Raw genomic sequence first — 18685 nt, 5'->3', positions numbered from 1 at the left:
TAACAGCGGTGGAGCAATGAGATGTTGAGTGACAACCGCAACTCTTTTGACAATACGAACTTTCATTAAAAACAAAACAAAAATGGAACCCTTACATTGCTCGTGTCAATCTGCTGAACGCTCACTTTTGATTTGCTGGAGGAGTCTCTGAGCAGGCCACCTTTTAACACCGCCGCTAGAGGATGTCGGGCTAATCCAGGGTGTGCCTGGCGCTTGCAGCCACCCGCCATCTAATTAGGCCCTCCGCATGGGTCTGATAAGAATAAACTCACCGGCGATGGAGGGTTGACCCGGCCGGGCCTACTGAGCAGACAAATGAGCAGGAGATGGGGGACGCCTCAAAGCAAAGCAAATTTATTTACACAGCACATTTCATACACAAGGTCACTCAATGTGTTTAAAAGCATTTGAAAACAAAGAGCAAAAACAAAAAAAAACCTCTTATAAACATTTCAAACAAAGAGAAAATCAAATAAAAGTACAATTCAAACAGTGCAAATGCTCTAAAAAGCATGAGAAAAAAGTCGAGTTTTTAACCTGGACTTAAAAACATTCATAGTCACTTCTATTGGCAACTTCTTCCATTTGTGTGCAGCATAATAGCCAAATGCTGCTTCACCACGTTCGCTTTGGACTCTGTGCGCCACTATTTGACCCGAGTCTGTCGATCTCAGAGCCCTACTGGGTTGATATTCCATGAGCATTTCTTTCCTGTATTCAAGATCGAAACCCTTTAGTGATTTATAGACAGACCGGTAGCAGCACTTTCAAATCTATTCTAAAGCTGACTGGGAGCCAGTGTAACGACTTTAGAATTGCAGTAATATGCTCTGACCTCTTTGTTCTGGTCAGAACCCAAGCTGCAGCATTCTGAATCAGCTAGAGCTGTTTAATGCTCTTTTGGGGGAGTCCAGTCAGAAGACAATTACAATAGTCAAGTCTACTTGAGATCAAAGCATGGGTGAGTTTCTCCTGGTCTGCTTGACACATGCAGGCCTTCACTCTGGATATGTTCTTCAGATGGTTGTACAATATTGCGCTTGCTCTCTCTCAATATATGTTTACAACTGCCATGATAGCAAATCTTTTAGAATATGTTTTCCATAAAACGATAGTATTGCTGATGGTTTCTTTTTTTTTTTTAATGCCACAGATATAATGATATTACAGCATAATAAAGAATTCTACACGTCTTACAATTTCTGCCCTGGTACGCAAACATATAAGCACAACTGTGTCATGTTCTCTCATTTCCTAAATAAAAGCAGGGCTGCATTTCACAATAAGAGCAAGTAAATAAAAAGAGAAAATTATTTGCGTTCTAATGAAGCGCTTAACTTCAGAAAATTCAAAAGTAAACATTTCTCCTTTTCTGTTTGGCGTCTTGACCCAACAATGAAGTCGCCAACTATTTTACACATTTCAGTTGAACAACTCTTAACAGCGGACCCGTTTTTAGAGGTTGTGTTTGTTCAAAACTTTTGACACCTGCAGTTCCTTTTTTGGAACTTGGATGGCGCTTGGTGCCTCGCCTCCCTTGCTCTCTCCGGAGCCCGGAGTGTGGCTTGCATGCTTTCCATCCTGTTTCCAATCATTCCTATCCAACTGGCACCGAATGTTGGCACTGCTACAACTGCCAACATTCCAAAGTTGGTCAATATCACAGTCTATACATGCTCAGCGGCTCCATATCCGAGGAACAAACAGCAGCTCCTGCCAATGAGATTAAAACGTGGCTCTGTATTAAGAGGACTTTCACAGCTGGAGTGCATAGTTTGATTTTAAAATCTGGTCAAACTTTTTAAATCCAGAATGCAGAAATTAAAGCACAATGATGGAAAGCCATTACAAAAGATGTTATTACACTCTAGGGATTAAGCATTGACTGTAAAGAATACATTGCATCTTTAATATATTCCGATTTCATTCATTTCTAATAAAGTTTCAAGTTTGCTGCTCCCCCCCGTGATTTTGCATAAATCCAAGCTTGTTGTTGTCGTCCATTCCTGACAATGGGCTACACGTTCTACATGAGTTCAGTGCTTATAAAGATGGACACAAAAATGCCCACACAAAAAATACACCTTCGGGACGTAGCTGTTTGCAATTGGGAAAAATGATATCTTGGTACAAGAATTTACAATTCAGATGGGTTTCCTTAGGGATGCCCATTTAAGATGCATCGGCACAATCCATTAGTTGTTTTTTGTTCACCATCAGCATTCAACGTCATTAGGTACGGCACGTAATGCTCAGCGGCAGAGGGCGAGCTCGTCTTTATCATCATTTACTTGGCAAAGAGTCGTTAGCAAGCGGGGCCTTGTCGGTGGACTCGCTCGCCAAACAGACATCGGGCATTAGCGCCACAACTGTGTCGCACCCTGCCCTGCGTGTTACCCATCACGCCACTTTTACATGGTAAACACTAGGCTAGTAGAAAGCCATTAGTGGGCATGCTTGTGCTCAGCTATGGGTAAGTGGATATGTTTGTGCATGCATGTGGTAGCTTTACTACGTGGCAATTGCGATCAGATAAACATGTCATTCAACTAATGTATACGTCAATCAGAGGTGTTTCCATGTACCAAGAAAGTCAGGGTTGTCACGTTGGGTCCGAAAGAGCACACTGACTGGATCCATCCAGCCTGCTGTGAAGCACCATGACGGTCATTTTCACAGGTTCTGAGGGGACATCAACAATGAGCGTTATGGGCTTGTCTATGGAGTAGGCTGTGGAAAATCATCCATCATGTTTTGTGGACGAAAAAGAGAAAGAATGACATCCATTAGACTATTTTCAAGACTGCTGGTGTCGTTGCGCATCATGGGGAATTGAATTGAGTTGGAATTGATTACATACCAGCTGAAGAAAATGAAGGAGAAGAAGACTTTGATCCCGCAGCTGGTTACAGCAACAAAAAATAATATCAAATGTTGTGAAAAGGACAAGCATTCTCAAAATGAACCAGTTGAGGGGGAATGTGTTTTCATTTACGAATAAGAAACAAGAGCAACAAAAGCGAGTTACGTGAACCAATACACTACCAATAGGCATCGGATAATGTCTTGGATACTCATTTTGCTTTTCTCGAAAGCAAATTATATTTAAAAAAAAAAAAAAAAATATATATATATATATGTTCATCTCACTGGGTGGGCAGTCTGTCAATCAGGGTGGGCCTGTGCACATCCAGGCCCGCCCGTAGCGCCGCCCCTGCTATCTACGCTACAATAGCGCAGCGGCGTGTAGAGATCGGCGCAATAATCGATTAACTGATAGTTAAGACCCCTTTCTACAATGTGGAAATGATATTTGATTGCGGCTCGAAGCGATTACGGCTAAATGGAGCGCACTACTTGGCGGCTCCCTGAGAGGCTCTGATCCAGTCTCCACTAGTTTGCTGTCTAAAGAAGGACACTTGTAATAAAATTTGTTACATTGCATTTTCTAACTGTTAAAAGAAAAAAACAAAAACATTCTTGATATAAATGATAATAAAAACAACAACTTTGTTACATTTTGTATGTGAGCTTGTGTATACAGTATCTAAAATGAATAATAATATTGTAAAAAAACAATATGCACTTTTTACATTGAAGGAACATACCCATACTATAATAAGCAATAATTAGCCCCATGGGATATTTTAGGTTTAGTTCATCAAATTAACCGATTGTATCCTATTTTGACAGTAGAGATGCTCTAAATGTTATATTTGGTTTAGAGCAGCACACATGGTGTTAACAACAAATTCACAAAAATTGATCTGTTTTCATAAGTGGGGGGGGGGGGGGGGAAAAAAAAAAAAAAAAAAAAGCAAAGCAGCACATTTGGTTATTTTGATTTATGACAATTGAGGTTAACAAGCTCCATCCATACAAAGTCTGGAGTCTAACATTTGGCCGGAAGCAAATGCTGGAAAAGTCAACTCTTTTCACAATTTTGGCTTCTCACTGGAGCACGCTGGAAATACTTTGTGGCGCGGCATAATGGGGAGACTCATCTGACATGGCAGAGCACGTTCAATACGAGGCCCCACCCCCTACGCTACTTTTCACACTGCATGTGTTCATCATCCAATCAGGCATATATCACTATTGTATTACTCAAATTACAGATTATTCAATTTCCTTCATCAAAGGGCTCCGATTTAAAAAGCCCACTGTCATTATCAGACGTGAATGGATGTGGACTCCATCTGTTAACATCTAATATTTGCGGTTCCTAATGATTGTATCGTTAATTATACTGTCATTTTATTCCTGTTCCAAATCGTAATCTTTGAAAACCATATAAATATGATAGAAAAGTAATTTAATTTCACCATTCTGTAATTATAATTATAATCGGACCCCTTTTCTGTATACACCAGGTGATAATTATAGAAGAGACTTTTTAAAAAAAACATTTTTTTAACTTTGACATGCTTTAATTGGCGGCACGGTGGGTGACTGGTTAGCACATCTGCCTCACAGTTCTGTGGACCGGGATTCCAGTCCCGGGCTCGCCTGTGTGGACTTTGCATGTTCTCCCCGTGCCTGCGCGGCTTTTCTCCGGGCACTCCGATTTCTTCCCACATCCCCCCCAAAAACATGCACGGTAGGTTGATTGAGCTCTAAATTGCCGTAGGTGTAAATGTGAGTGCGGATGGTTGTTTGTTTGTTGTTGTTGTTGTTGTTGTTGCGATTGGCTGGCGACCAGTTCAGGGTGTACGCCGCCTCTCACCCGAAGATACCTGGGATAGGCTCAAGCACGCCCGCGACCCTTGTGAGGATAAGCCGTAAAAGAAAATGGATGGATGGATGCATGGATGGATGCTTTAATTGTAAAGCTGGTCAGAAGGCCACAACTTTTTTCATCTTTGTATGAGCATTAAGTGAAGGTATCCCCACTAGTTTGGTATGATATTATGTGAATTTAGTAGCAGACTGTACAAAATGTCCATCCATCCATTCTCTATTATGCTTGTCCTTATAGGGTCGTAGGTGACTGTAGTTTATCTCAGCTGACTTTGGACGAGAGGTAGGGTACACCCTGGACAGGTCACCGATCACAGGGCACATACTGTATGTGAAAAAAAAAAACCAATATTAGATCCCAATGTTTTTTTTTTCCACCACAGAAGTGTAAAAAGAGAAAGTTTTCAATACATAGAATGTGACAGACAGAAGTATTAAGAGACAGAAGATGACATTTCCCAGTTGGCTGTCATCCTTCTTCTTTGGTGTTTTGTTGATGATGCCCACAACACTCCAGAGAGCTCCAAAGTATCATTTGACTTCCCAGGTGTGCACCTCTCCACTTTAGCCCCTTCCACCTCCCACTTCCCTTCTGACTTTCCTGGAGACCAAGGCCTCCTCAGCCTTTTTGCTTGAGGGCTGGTTTTGCCCGATGTGTAGCTGTAGCTGGTGTCCACTTCCTCCCAGTTTCCAGGGTGGGGGCAGTTTTGGCTACACATGGGCTGTCCACATCATCTCCAATCTTACATTGACAGGTTTGTAATCTGTGATACTGGAGATGGGTGACTCCCAGATCCCTTTTCTGTACAGTCGAGCTGACCAACCTCTCAAGCTTTTCAACCTTGATTTCGAAACCTTGAAGATGGTCAGAGGCCACAAAAGTCAAGGTAGGAGACCAAACCGAAGGCATCATAGCTTCAGCCTGCCAGGGAGCATGGTCTCATCGATACACTCACGGTGGTGGAGCTGCTCTACTTGGTCTTTATTCCTCAAGGTTGCATTGTACCTATGATTAAGGGTCTTGATTGGTTTCTCTGCCACAGTTCGAATGGGCACATCACAGCTGCAGAAGTATTTGTATGACAGCTTCCCTCTCATAATCGACACGGTCTTTGATGTTCATAGTATGCCACTTTTCTCCTTCATGAACGCGTCCTTCACAAACTTGAAAGCATCTAAGAAGTTGGATCTTGCTTGTTCCTTCCTACTTTGGCTATTTCGCAGGCTCTCAGCCCTCCTCAAGGTCTCGACATACCAAGCGGATTTTGGCCATTGGCCGTCGAGCAGTTGGTAGAGTCGATGAGTGCCGTCAGCCAGGTGTGGCTCGCACCGTCAGCCCGAATGAGCCGTCGGAGGGCAGTTTCCGCCCGATTCAACATGTTGAACTGGCGTCAGCAGTCGGTGACATTTGATCACTCTGATAGGCTACCAAATCAGTGCACAAGACAAGAACCAAAAGTGAACAGGATTTAGTCCTTTTTCACTTTATTTACATCTCAACAGATGCATTTGACGACACGGCCACCTGTACAGAAGAACGTGAATGCATGATTAAGGAGAGCTAGCTCGCAAAATGTCACCGTCAAAGTGATGAAAAGAAAAGTTGATAGCGAATGTATGAAGTACAAAGAAGAGTGGAAAGAAACGTATGCTTTCATCCTACCCATATTTATATTATTGGTTACGTGGCCAATCAGGTGCCTAGATACTGTAACAAGGAATTGAGTGCTGTATAAGCCCGGCTCAGGTGTTTCAGTCAAAGCGGGCCGCTAGTTGCCGACCCCTACTGTACAGCATGTGACCATACTGTGACCTTAAAACCAATTGACTTTTGGCGTACCGTTACACCTCTAGCTATTATACAGAACATATGGGGGTTCACCGATGTGGCCCACCCTGACTTAAGGGGTGTTATGTATGTTACATGCAAACAAACAAGAGCACAGCATGTGGGGAAATAAGACATTTGCAGTTTGGTTTTGTTACAAGGAAAAGTGTGTTTCCAATACTATATTTTGATGCAACATTCCATTTCTTCTTCTTGTTCGCTTGAAATAAGCTCAGCTTGTAAACTCATTGAACCAGCACAGATTTTGAGTCAATTTTGGGAACCAAGCTGATTGGCACCGCTTATCAGAGAATCTTATCGACCTTCAGACGCCTCGCGAACTGGAGCAACGTGACCCCCTCGGACTCAAGGAAAAACCTGGTACATAAAAGTTACAATATTTTTCTTTGATTTTTATTGAACATAGAAACACATAACAGACTCATTTAAAATCGCAAAATACAATTACAAAAAAAGGATAAGAAAACATCGATGTCTTTGTTCAGTTTACATGTTCAAAGGGAGTAGGAGGAAGTCAAAAATGTATCTAGTCCCACCCCTTGAACTCATCATGTTCATACTCAAATAGGTTAACCATTCATATACAGTTGAACCTCGATTTAATGGACTAATAGGGGCGGGGGGTTATCCATTACAGCCGATTGTGCGTTATATTGAAGCAGGTTTTTTTGCAGCCATATGCATCTATATTACTGTCCAGTACAAAATTATAGTTTCGTACTTGTTTTGGATGGCCTAAAACGCCCAGTACAGTACAAGGTGTTTGTAAAATAAATATAAAAAAGCTTAAAAATATTTGAAACGTTTTAAATTTGATTGAAACTTACCACGCTGGTGTGCTTGATGGCTACGTGACGTTATTGTAGTCATTGGAGAGTCGAGGCAGGTTGCTTTCATGAGCGGCGAGGAATTAATGTGTTTCCAAATCCGTTGCTAAAGCGGCTTGGCAAAAAAATAAAATAAAGTGTTACTGTGCCAAAAATTGCATGTTCCAGACTCCAGAGACTGTTGCGCGTTGTATTCCTCTTAAACACCGCCGCCGTATACGCTGTCTCTGTGCAGAGCTTTATGCAACAATAGATAGAACTCCTGCCATGACGGCCAACATGGCCGCCATATGTCAATGCGTTGCCTTTGATGGAATGTTGCCACATTTAACATGGCCACCACGTAGGCACGGGAGGCACGGCTGTTGGTTGGATCTAGTCATATTGTATATCTGTGACCCGGAAATACAGCCGTCCCAGTCTCTGCCTATATTGCGCAACAGCGCCAGTAAACAACGGCGGCCATTTCTGGAACTAACAGACGTTGTCAACATCGGTTTAAAAGTCAGATGACAAAGATGTTATGGGGTCAGTTAAAATTCATATTTGGATTGTTTATACGTTATGTAATACATGCACGTATTATATATTCCTATTTGTTTCCGTGACACGGCACAAGCTTTTACATAGTATGTAGGATTCCTATATATTGTGTGCCCCTTGCTCGAGCAGCGTTATAACACGCCGCGCAGAAAGTCTTTGCCGTGTCTGTTAACTTGTCATATAGGCAACAGTACAGACGACAGTACTGAAAAGTACGGCGTGGGTCTTTTTTTTCCCGCTGCCCAGTGCATAGTAACCAAAATAGAGTCGTAGGTATATACAAGGAAATCCTCACCTCTTGTCTGCGCCGCTTCGCCGCGGCACCGTGGCGGCTGCGAGATTTAGTTCTCCTGCTGGTGGTTGAGGTCCCGATGGCTGTAGGAAAAATAGTTGGCACCGCAGCTGGTTTCAGCCTCTCCCTCTGTATCCGATGCTTTCTGCTAAGTCTTTCTCAAAACACGCCGAGATGCGCAAGGACATTTTTAAATGCTACGGGGGCTGCTAATCACGAAGGAAACAATACACGTCCAAATGAACCGCTCCTGGGCAACCAAAAGAGCTAGCAACAAATGGCTCACTGCTACTTCCGGTGTCTCACAGGAAGTTGCACCCATAATTGTTTCTTCATGAGTGCACCCAGGAATAAGGTGGATCAAACTGGATGATTTCTCACGGCACACCTGACGATCTCTCCTGACACGCTAGTTGGGAATCACTGGTCTGTCGGGTTTATAAAGGTTTTATGATGGCGACAGTGTGAGCTTCCTTCCATGCATTGTTTATTGCTTAATGGAACGGGGAGAATGCACACATTAATAACTACTGCTGTAAATGGTTAGCCAGAATTAGCCAAAAGGAATCACTTTGCAGTTCCTGGATAGATGTTTAAAATGTCGCCCAGCCACAGGGCTACAGCGCTTGTCGAGCCCATCCCTGTGGACTTTGTGCGAGAGGTGGGGTACAACCTGGAGTGGCCGCGAGTCAATCACAAGGCACATATGGGAGAGAAAAACACATTCAGACCTCCGGACAATTTAGCATCTTCAAAGAACTAAAAATGCCCGTTTTCGGAATGTGGGAGGAAATCCAAGCAATTACTGGGAAAAACATGCGAACTTTAAATAGGATTTCTCGACTGCGGGGCAGACATGCTTACTGCTACTCCCCTTACTGCCCCGTTTGAGCTCATTTCCGAAATTTGGTTTTGAAACGAGAAGCACCAGCATCACATCACAGATGGTGCTCCACTTTGGAGTTCCAATGTATAAAACATTTTTGAATATCAGCTTCACTTCAGACTTTCTTACCTCAGTGAGTTATCGTTTCACAAACATACTTTCTTTTGCATTTCGTTCGCCCCTGCTCTTTCATTCTCTCGCTCCCATGTCTGGCCCGCCGCACTGCTTCTCCCACAGTGGGTAATGTGAACGGACTTAGTCTCCCGGGTGTCGAGGCCCCCCCTCTCAAGCCTCGCAGGCAAATGTGTGGCGGCCGCTCGGATGGGAGCAGCACACGCCGAGTCGGCGGCAGTCTGTGGGGGCAAAGAACACAACGAAGTGAAAGGATGATGACGGGTAAAGTCTCGGACTTGGAGGATGAAATCGCCCGCCGCATGCCGAGCGCAGCCGAGCAGGAAGCGGGCCGCCTGGCCAAGGCAGAGTGTTCTTGACAGTGCTTTGTTTTGAATCTGCAAGGACTTGACATATGCCTCAAATCATTTGCTCTCACCACGCAGCAGATCCACGCTCCTCGGTGATCGGAGACAGGGCCCGGCTGTCGACTGTGTGTCACCGCATGTGCCACATGTGCAGCAAATGCGTGTGTGTGTGTGTGTGTGTCTACTGTGGGTGTTTGCAGTGCAAGCGTGTGTATTAGCTCAACGGGCAAAGTAAACAGCAACATCTGACGGTGACGTTGCTGACTTCACTTGTTCGTTTTTGTTCAGCGTCCTTTCAGGATGTAGACACCCTCGCTAGAAATAAAACGGTAAACTAAAGTTTGTATAATATTCTTCTATTAATGTTTTATGCTTAATTTCAGATGCTGCCAGGGCACCATGACTATTACCTGGTGGCACCGGGTTGGCCCGAGTGGCACAGATGAGTGAGAAAAATACATGCTTTAAACTGGAAATTGTGAGATATTATATAAAATATGATGCACCATTAACAACTGTTAAGTTGCTGAGTTAAATTGTAGTGGATTTACTTTCAAGCAGCATGATGGATGCTGGTAATCATGTCTGCGACTCTTCTTCTGGTTCTGGGGTTTTCATGGGAATCTCGGAATCTGGAGTTTGCAAGTTTTGCCAACGCTCGCATGGACTTATTTTGTCTTTTCTGTTAGCTCGGATCAAAGTGCTCCGAAATCAATCGAAATTGGTTCACTGTCTAGAAATGTGATCATATGAGGAGCTTAATCTCCATCTTATTTCTTTCTTCTTGTCAGTGGCCAGAAAATGATCAGCTCCAGTGTATCAGCATACATTTCATAAGTCGGTTTTAGTGTTGGGTCGGTCAGTACTGAAATAGCGATACTCTCATACCAGCCTTTCTGATACTGGAAGAAATTATCAAAACAAAATATCTTCTTCTTCTTCTTCTTCTGCTTTGGGCTTGTCCCTTTAGGGGTCGCCACAGCGTGTCATCCTTTTCCACGAGAGCCTATCTTCTGCATCCTCCTCTCCAACACCAACTGCCCTCACGTCTTCCCTCACGACATCCATCAACCTTCTCTTTGGTCTTCCCCGAGCTCTCTTGCCTGGCAGCTCCATCCTCATCTGGCAGCGAATGAGTTAAAAATCTCCCATGTCGATTACTCTGCTGCTTTCAACATACCGTACCTGGGTGCTGCGCTGCATAATAAAGGACATGTATTACCTTAGAGCAAAGTGCTAATTAACGCTGTCCCCTAGCTCCTCTATCTAATTGTCTACGTGCAGCTGATCAGGCCTTTCTTTCTTGCTTTCATTTTTAGGCACCTATTAAGATCATTGATTTGAGAAATGATCCAGTGGACTGTACGAACACAAGATTTGACTGGGTAGACATTTAATAGCGTTTGGGGGATGGTCCGCAGGCAACGCTAATTGTATCTAATTTACTGTGAAGCCTGTCCCAAGCTGCATTTGATGGGATTGTAACCACTATGGCTTTTTATGCCTGCTCCTTATCGATGTGATGGATAGAAGAGGAAACAAGCAAGTGGAGGGTGTACAAAACGAGTGACACTACACCATCATTTTTAGAATAACGTTTGATAAATATGTTTCTCCATAAACTGTATGACATTTTTATTTTTTTTACAAAGATATAAGTGTCAGTTTTGATTTCCAATGTCATGGTGTCATGCAATGCTTTTTAATTGCTGCTAAAATTAAGTTTAATAAGAAATTTCACGGCACGGTGGGCAAACTGGTTAGAGCGTCCGCCTCACAGTTCTGAGGAGCGGGGTTCAATCCCCGGCCCCGCCTGTGTGGAGTTTGCATGTTGTCCCCGTGCCTGCGTGGCTTTTCTCCGGGCTCTCCGGTTTCCTCCCACATCCCAAAAACATGCATGGTAGGTTGATTGAAGACCGTAAATTGCCCGTAGGTGTGAGTGTGAATGGTTGTTTGTTTCTATGTGCCCTGCGATTGGCTGGCAACCAGTTCAGGGTGTACCCCGCCTCCTGCCCGATGGTAGCTGGGATAGGCTCCAGCATACTATATTTACATTTTTATTTATTTAATTGAATACACTACAAAGACAACATATGTCATGTTCAAACTGATAAACCTTATTGTTTTTAGCAAATAATCGTTAACTTAGAATGTTATGGCTGCAACACGTTCCAAAAAAGCTGCGACAGGTGGAAAAAAAGACTGAGAAAGTTGAGGAATGCTCATCAAACACGTGTTTGGAACAGGCTCATTGGGAACAGACGGGGGCCATGTCATTCACAAGTAAAGATGGGGCGAGGTTCACCTCTTTGTGAACAAGTGCGAGAGAAAATAGTCGAACAGTTTAAGGACAATGTTCCTCAACGTACAATTGCAAGGAATTTAGGGATTTCATCATCTACGGTCCATAATTGTCTGTCTGTTGTACTCCAACTACCGGAGACAAATTCCTTGTGTGTTTTGGACATACTTGGCAAATAAAGATTATTCTGATTCTGATTCTGAAAAGGTTCAGAGAATCTGGAGAAATCACTGCACATGTAAGCAGCAAGGCCGAAAACCAACATTGAATGCCCGTGACCTTCGATCCCTCACGCGGCATCAAAAACCGACATCAATATGTGAAGGGTATCACCACATGGGATCAGGAACACTTCAGAAAACCAATTTCAGTAAATACAGTTCGGCGCTACATCCGTAAGTGCAACTTGAAACTCTACTATGCAAAGCAAAAGCCATTTATCAACAACACCCAGAAACGCCGCTGGCTTCTCTGGACCCGAGCTCATCTAAGATGGACTGATGCAAAGTGGAAAAGTGTTCTGTGGTCCGACGAGTCCACATTTCAAATTGTTTTTGGAAATTGTGGACGTCGTGTCCTCCGGGCCAAAGAGGAAAAGAACCATCCGGACTGTTATGGACACAGAGTTCAAAAGCCAGCATCTGTGATGGTATGGGGCTGTGTTGTGCCAATGGAATGGGTAACTTACACATCTGTGAAGGCACCATTAATGCTGAAAGGTACATACAGGTTTTGGAGAAACATATGCTGCCATCCAAGCAACGTCTTTTTCATGGACGCCCCTGCTTATTTCAGCAAGACAATGCCAAACCATATTCTGCACGTGTTACAACAGCGCGGCTTCGTAGTAAAAGAGTCCAGTAGAGTACTAGACTGGCCTGCCTGCAGTCCAGACCTGTCTCCCATTGAAAATGTGTGACGCATTATGAAGCGTAAAATATGACAACGGAGACCCCCGCACTGTTGAACAGCTGAAGCTGTACATCGAGCAAGAATGGGAAAGAATTCGATCTACAAAGTTTCAACAATTAGTGTCCTCAGTTCCCAAACGTTTATTGAATGTTGTTAAAAGAAAAGGTGATGTAACACAGTGGTAAACATGACCCTGTCCTAGCTTTTTTGGAACGTGTTGTATGTTTAGCACAACATCCCAACTTCATTGGAATTGGGGTTGTGTTACTTTCAATGTATATCTCCAAAATTTACTTCATATACATTACTCCTGATGCAATTATTTCACCAACTTTACTACTGTACAATATTATACTGCCTTATTTAAACAACACATGAATGAAGGGTGAGTTACTTTACTGCTGCAGCATTTCATCCATTCACTTTACACAATATTACATTTTTTAAACATTTATTTCGATGCTGATAATAAGTTAAAAATCTAGTTAATGGCATAAGTAGCCTTAGCAAGATTTTACGGCTATTATTATTACGATTAGCAGCAGCATTAAGGGTGAAGGTCACTAGCAGAGGGGTTATTGGTCTGGGTGACAGTGAGGAGGTGGTGCTGGTCTTGGAAAACGAGGAGGAGGAGGACAATATGGTGGTCTTATTGGGGGAGAAGGAAGAGAACGGAACAGGAAGCAGCAATAACCAGACCGATGGAGATGCCATGTGTAAGGCTGCCGTACGACGGAGGCGATTGTATTATGCATATAGTGTATACAGCAAAAATGACGAGACCTAAAATCACAGTCACCGCTCATTGGTTAGTATTCGGGGCTTCGATTCAAAAAATAATCGGTCTGCGGTTGTGCGCACCGGGGGCCTCGCCATCTTAATTCACGGGCTGAATGCCATTGTGTGTCTGTCTGTCTCTCTCTCTCTCTCTCTCTCTCTCTCTCTCTATATATATATATATATATATATATATATGATGGGTTGTATGTTAACATAAAATGCCCAGGGAGGTGGCACCAAAGTAATTTTATTGTAATTTTACCTCCATTTCATCTACGATTGTCATGTCCACTTGCCGCGATAATTTGACGAGCCAGCACTTTATTCAGTCGCTTAGGAAAAATAATGTTGCACGGAAAAAGTACGTACCCCCCAAAATGTCCGTTACTTAATGAACTCATAGGTGATCCTCACATGTGGCGTGAATGGCCTTTCTGTCGGATACGAGTTCAGAAGATATCAATCTTCTCTCTGCCCGTGTCATCAGCTTTAAGGCTGTCTAATGACTCGGAACGAAGGCACCGCTCGTTTCTTAATGTTGGCCTACTGGGAACCATCCTCTCACACCAGGTTTTCCGCTCATCAGTTCCAAAGGACAACCTTTCCTCCCTCTATTCAAAAAAATCATTACATTATAATCTTCTTTGTCTATTTGATCAGAAATAAGGGTACAGTCAGATTCCATTTCAGTCCCCCAAGGTACTCTTCCAAGGTAATTGTTGAAAAGGGTAAAGGTATGTTTCCAAGCTGTCAAAGTCAATTGACTTTTGGGGACCATCCCACTGATTGTCACTCTAGATCCACCATCCATCCATTTTCTGGGCCGCTTATTCTGTTCGGGTTTGCAGGGAGCTGGTGCCTATCAGGCTAAAGGCAGACTACATCCTTGACGGGTGGCCAGTCAATCACCAGGCAGGCACGTTTGTCGGGACACAACAGAAATGGGAGTTATTACGGGATGAGCGATACAGTTAAATTCATGATTTAAGAAATACACAAATATGACCAAGCGGTGGCTAACTTAAACATTTAGCCGAAAGCACAATGCATCATGATTAGCATTAAAATGACCAGGGATGATCAAAAAGAGGTATGTTTTTACGACTCTGAAAATGTGTTGTTTGTATTTCACAACCGTCCAGAATCAGAATCATCTATATCTGCAAAGTATGTCCAAAAAATCCATATTGAGTAGCAATCAATTCAACAGGACATAGTGATAAACGAACAAAAGAAGAGGTCTTCTTTTGCTTCAAAACGTGAGTAGTTTATTTGAGTTATATTATACAGCGGTTCACTTCTTATACTGTATTACATATTACAGTTCCACAAAAACAACAGTACAGTTCATAAATGATTTTTTTTAAGGTGACAATTTGAGCTCCAATGAAAAGAATTCTCCCCCCAGCCCCTGCCAACGCATGCACACGCACACACAAAGGCACACAAACCCCACCCCCCGACCTGCCCCCAATCAGCACAGGAGTTCTTTCCCAGGCCACATTATCCCATTTGAACTTCATTCCTATTTCCGGTCAATCGGCCTCAATTGCCTGCCTCGGGCTGCCGAGCTATTTACCTCGTGGACTTCAAGTCATTCAATCCTTTCATAAAAAGCCTGCATTGGGAAATGTGTGTGTGCTGGAGATTTTGTGTGTTCGGGTATGCTATCTATTGATAAAAGGTGCTTATGCAAGAGAATAGTTCCATGTATTGGTAAGTATCCATAACGATTATATTACAGGCAATTTAGAGTCGTCTATCAAGCGACCACGCATGTTGTTGGGATGTGGGAGGAAACCGGAGTGCCCGGAGAAAACCCACGCGGGCACGGGGAGAACATGCAAACTCCACACAGGCGGGGCCGGGATTTGAACCCCGGTCCTCAGAACTGTGAGGAAGATGTGCTAACCAGTCGCCCACTGTGCCACGGTTAAAATACACATTACATACAGTTAGGTTTAAGATTGGACATTCTCCATTGACTTTGCCGACATCTAAACTGGGTCGCTTGAGCGTCAATCAAGCTATTTGAGGGGAATTCACAATGCACCCTGCGTGATCAGCATAAAAGATTGGAAGCAGCATAAAATCTATGCCGATTACTGTCCTGTTCTCCCCCATTTTGTTGTTTTGTTGTCTTTAACGCGGCACTTCGCACCAATTAGTTTGGAGGGTAATCCTAATGGGCCACCGCAGCGACGTTGCAAAGCAAGGCTCTTTTGGTGTGCCGGAGTCAAGGGGTGAGAGACGATGCAGCCAAACAAGGCACAGATGAGGGATAATGTGAGATAGAGTGACAAGATGGAGACGGCATTAGGCAAATGGCATCATTAAAAAGTAGCAGCTACCTGAGCTCGCCCGATGAGAGAAGGGAGGTAAAGAGTAGGCTTGATGCCCCCAAGCTTTGCTGCTCTGTTAATTTTGATCTTCTGCAAGTTCTTCTCCTTATCATCCAGCATGCACTTGGCCTTCAGGTACACTCACAAGACCAAAGGCAACGAGCAGCTTCGGGGCTCTTTAATGCCGAGTGAAAGGGAGATCAAGAACACATGAAACTAATTCAACAACGATAGGTCTCGCATAGGGATAGAACACAAATATCACAACTGTAATTTGTAAAGTTTCTACACCCCTTGCATTTTTTTGTGTCTATGGACCAAAACGAAAGATTCAGACAACTACTACAAACCGTCCCACCCCTTACGTTACTTAGCTGTACTAAAACATTCACGATCAACTTTTTTTTTTTTTTTTTAAATTGTCCCAAACCAGCCCATGAACCTTAAAGATTTGACCAGCTAGCTAAACTGTTAAATTAGCTTACCTGTCTTTATGAGCTTTGTAGGGACAGATGAGTTTCGGCATCATTGTTGTTGTGTCTTTAATGTGCGAGTTGCAAGCTGTGCAGGTCGCAATCCTCTTTTTGCACACTTCAACGACAGCATAATCCTTGAATACAAAAACAAAAAAAACCAAAAAAAAAGGCACGCTGTCTTAACTAAAATGCAGATTTCAAACTCTAAAAGAGATGACTTGTCAAGTCACGTAGTTCATGTCAAAGTCAAGTCATAAAACTGGCAACTCGAGTGGACTCAAGTCAATTGACTCGAGTCCCTCATCTCAGTGAGGGGGTTTGGGCATCTGGTTAGGAAGCCCCCTGGACGCCTCCCTGGCGAGGTGTTCCGGACAGCTCCCACCGGGAGGAGGTCCCGGGGATGACGCGGGAGAGACCATGTTTGTCGGCTGTCCTGGGAACGCATCGGGATCCCCCCCAGAAGAGCTGGACGAAGTGGCTGGGGAGAGGGAAGTCTGCGCCTCCCTGCTAGAGCTGCTGCCCCTGCGACTTAACCTCGGATAAGCGGAAGAAAATGGATGGATGGAATTTGGAAGTCAACCAGTGTCACGGAACTGAACGGGGTTGGCTTTAACACTTCCACTGTACCAGAAAGTAATTGCAGAAGAACTACAAATCAATCTGTAGTCGTTATGACCAGCCAATCTTCAACATCATCATTTGCTTTTCAGTTAGTGTCAAATGTCCGTCCTTCCTGTCTAATTTGCAATTTGAAGGAATAATTAGTATGCTGAGGCTATACTAATTTTATTTATTGTACAGATTATAATCCCTAAAGGGTTATTAGGGTATTTATATTTTCTTACTCACTTGTTATAGACGAAAATGTATCATCATTTACAGGCACAAATGCAGTGTGATATGGCATGGCATCAACATCGGCATACGTACAGTCTGCACATGAAACTGTTTCTGGTCACAGATTGGATTCCAAGAGTGAGCTGATATAAAGCAGGATGGTAGAAATGTCCCCTCAGTGATTGTCAACAACTTGCTTGTTTCTAGGTGAAATAAACCGGTCATGAAATCAAAGAAGGAAAAACAAAAGCCTTTGCACGTGTTGCAAATCCATAAACTGATCTAATCTGCTTGGCGGGAGAAATGGAAAACAGTTGAGAAGTGACTTTCTCAGCGTTCCACCATTTATGGAAATTGAAACCAATCAAAGAGCTGCCATAGAGAAGCTTTGTAATAGAGCGTTGATTAGCCAGGCGTCTTTGAATCAGCCATAAAGAAGAGTCATATAAATGGATACATTCAGCCCGGCATCATTTTACCCAGTGAACTTAATTTGACTTGGAAGCCACGCTGTGTTTTATGAACATTACAGTAGCCATCAATGTTAAGTGAATTTTTATTTCTTATTTCTTTTTTTTTTTTTTTTTTATATCTTTGATGGTATTAATAGATTGAATGCAATTCCAGCTTCATGTGTTATTTTAGCGTTAGCCTATGACCATACAGTTCTTCTTTTATACTCTTTAGTTGTGAGTATATTGTATAATGTGTGTTTTGGAAAGTTTTGTCACATTTATCATATTTAGTTTTTGCCTTAAATATTAGAAAATATATTTTGGTTAGTTGACTTTTTTAAAAAAAAAAAAAAAACCTTTATCAATTTAAGTTTTAAAAATGATACGCGCAAAGAAATATGTGCCAGCAGTAACTGAATTTGAATCATTTATATTTGAATGAAAAATGTCTACACTTGGATAATTGCTTTACAAAACTGAATTTGAGAAACATAATTTGAATTTGTATTGTACATCGCATTTAAAAGCTGAAACTAAATAGTATAATTTGACATTGAATTTATCAGTTTGGAACTGAACCCCGCTAAACTTGAAAGTGAAGGTAAAAGAATTTTATTCGCAATGAAAATTCAAAGGATATATTTTCACATTCATTTTGATCATTTCAAATTCAATTTCAAAGACAGACATCTTGGGACTGAAGGAATAGCAATCGATCGGCGATACACAGATCTCCTCTTCTGCCAATCAGTGCCTTCAATTTTGAGCATGTGACGTCGGGACTCTTGATGTAGTTTCCCAGCAGGTTAGCCTAAAGATGTTTTCTGTTTATGTTATTTGCTCATTATGTATTAAGATGCATTAAGGTATGATTTTGCCAACTTGTCAAAGCTTTTACATTTTCAATATTAGCTCTGCCCTCATGCCTTTTGAAAAAATCTTTTCCCCATTAAAATAACATTGTG

At 42.7% G+C, this 18685-nt stretch overlaps 1 long non-coding RNA gene across 1 annotated transcript; it reads right to left on the bottom strand.

Moving 5' to 3' along the window:
- Nucleotides 1-446: 446 nt before the first annotated feature.
- Nucleotides 447-16112, bottom strand: LOC133470223 (uncharacterized). Its single transcript, XR_009785912.1, has 4 exons — nucleotides 15962-16112; nucleotides 7417-9490; nucleotides 2586-2902; nucleotides 447-1713 (listed from the first exon to the last, which is right to left on the bottom strand). It is a non-coding gene; the product is annotated as an uncharacterized LOC133470223 (long non-coding RNA).
- Nucleotides 16113-18685: the final 2573 nt, after the last annotated feature.

Source organism: Phyllopteryx taeniolatus, chromosome 20, assembly GCF_024500385.1.
Source record: "Phyllopteryx taeniolatus isolate TA_2022b chromosome 20, UOR_Ptae_1.2, whole genome shotgun sequence".
NCBI classification, from domain to species: Eukaryota; Metazoa; Chordata; class Actinopteri; order Syngnathiformes; family Syngnathidae; genus Phyllopteryx; species Phyllopteryx taeniolatus.
This window is presented reverse-complemented; position numbering and strand designations above follow the sequence as displayed.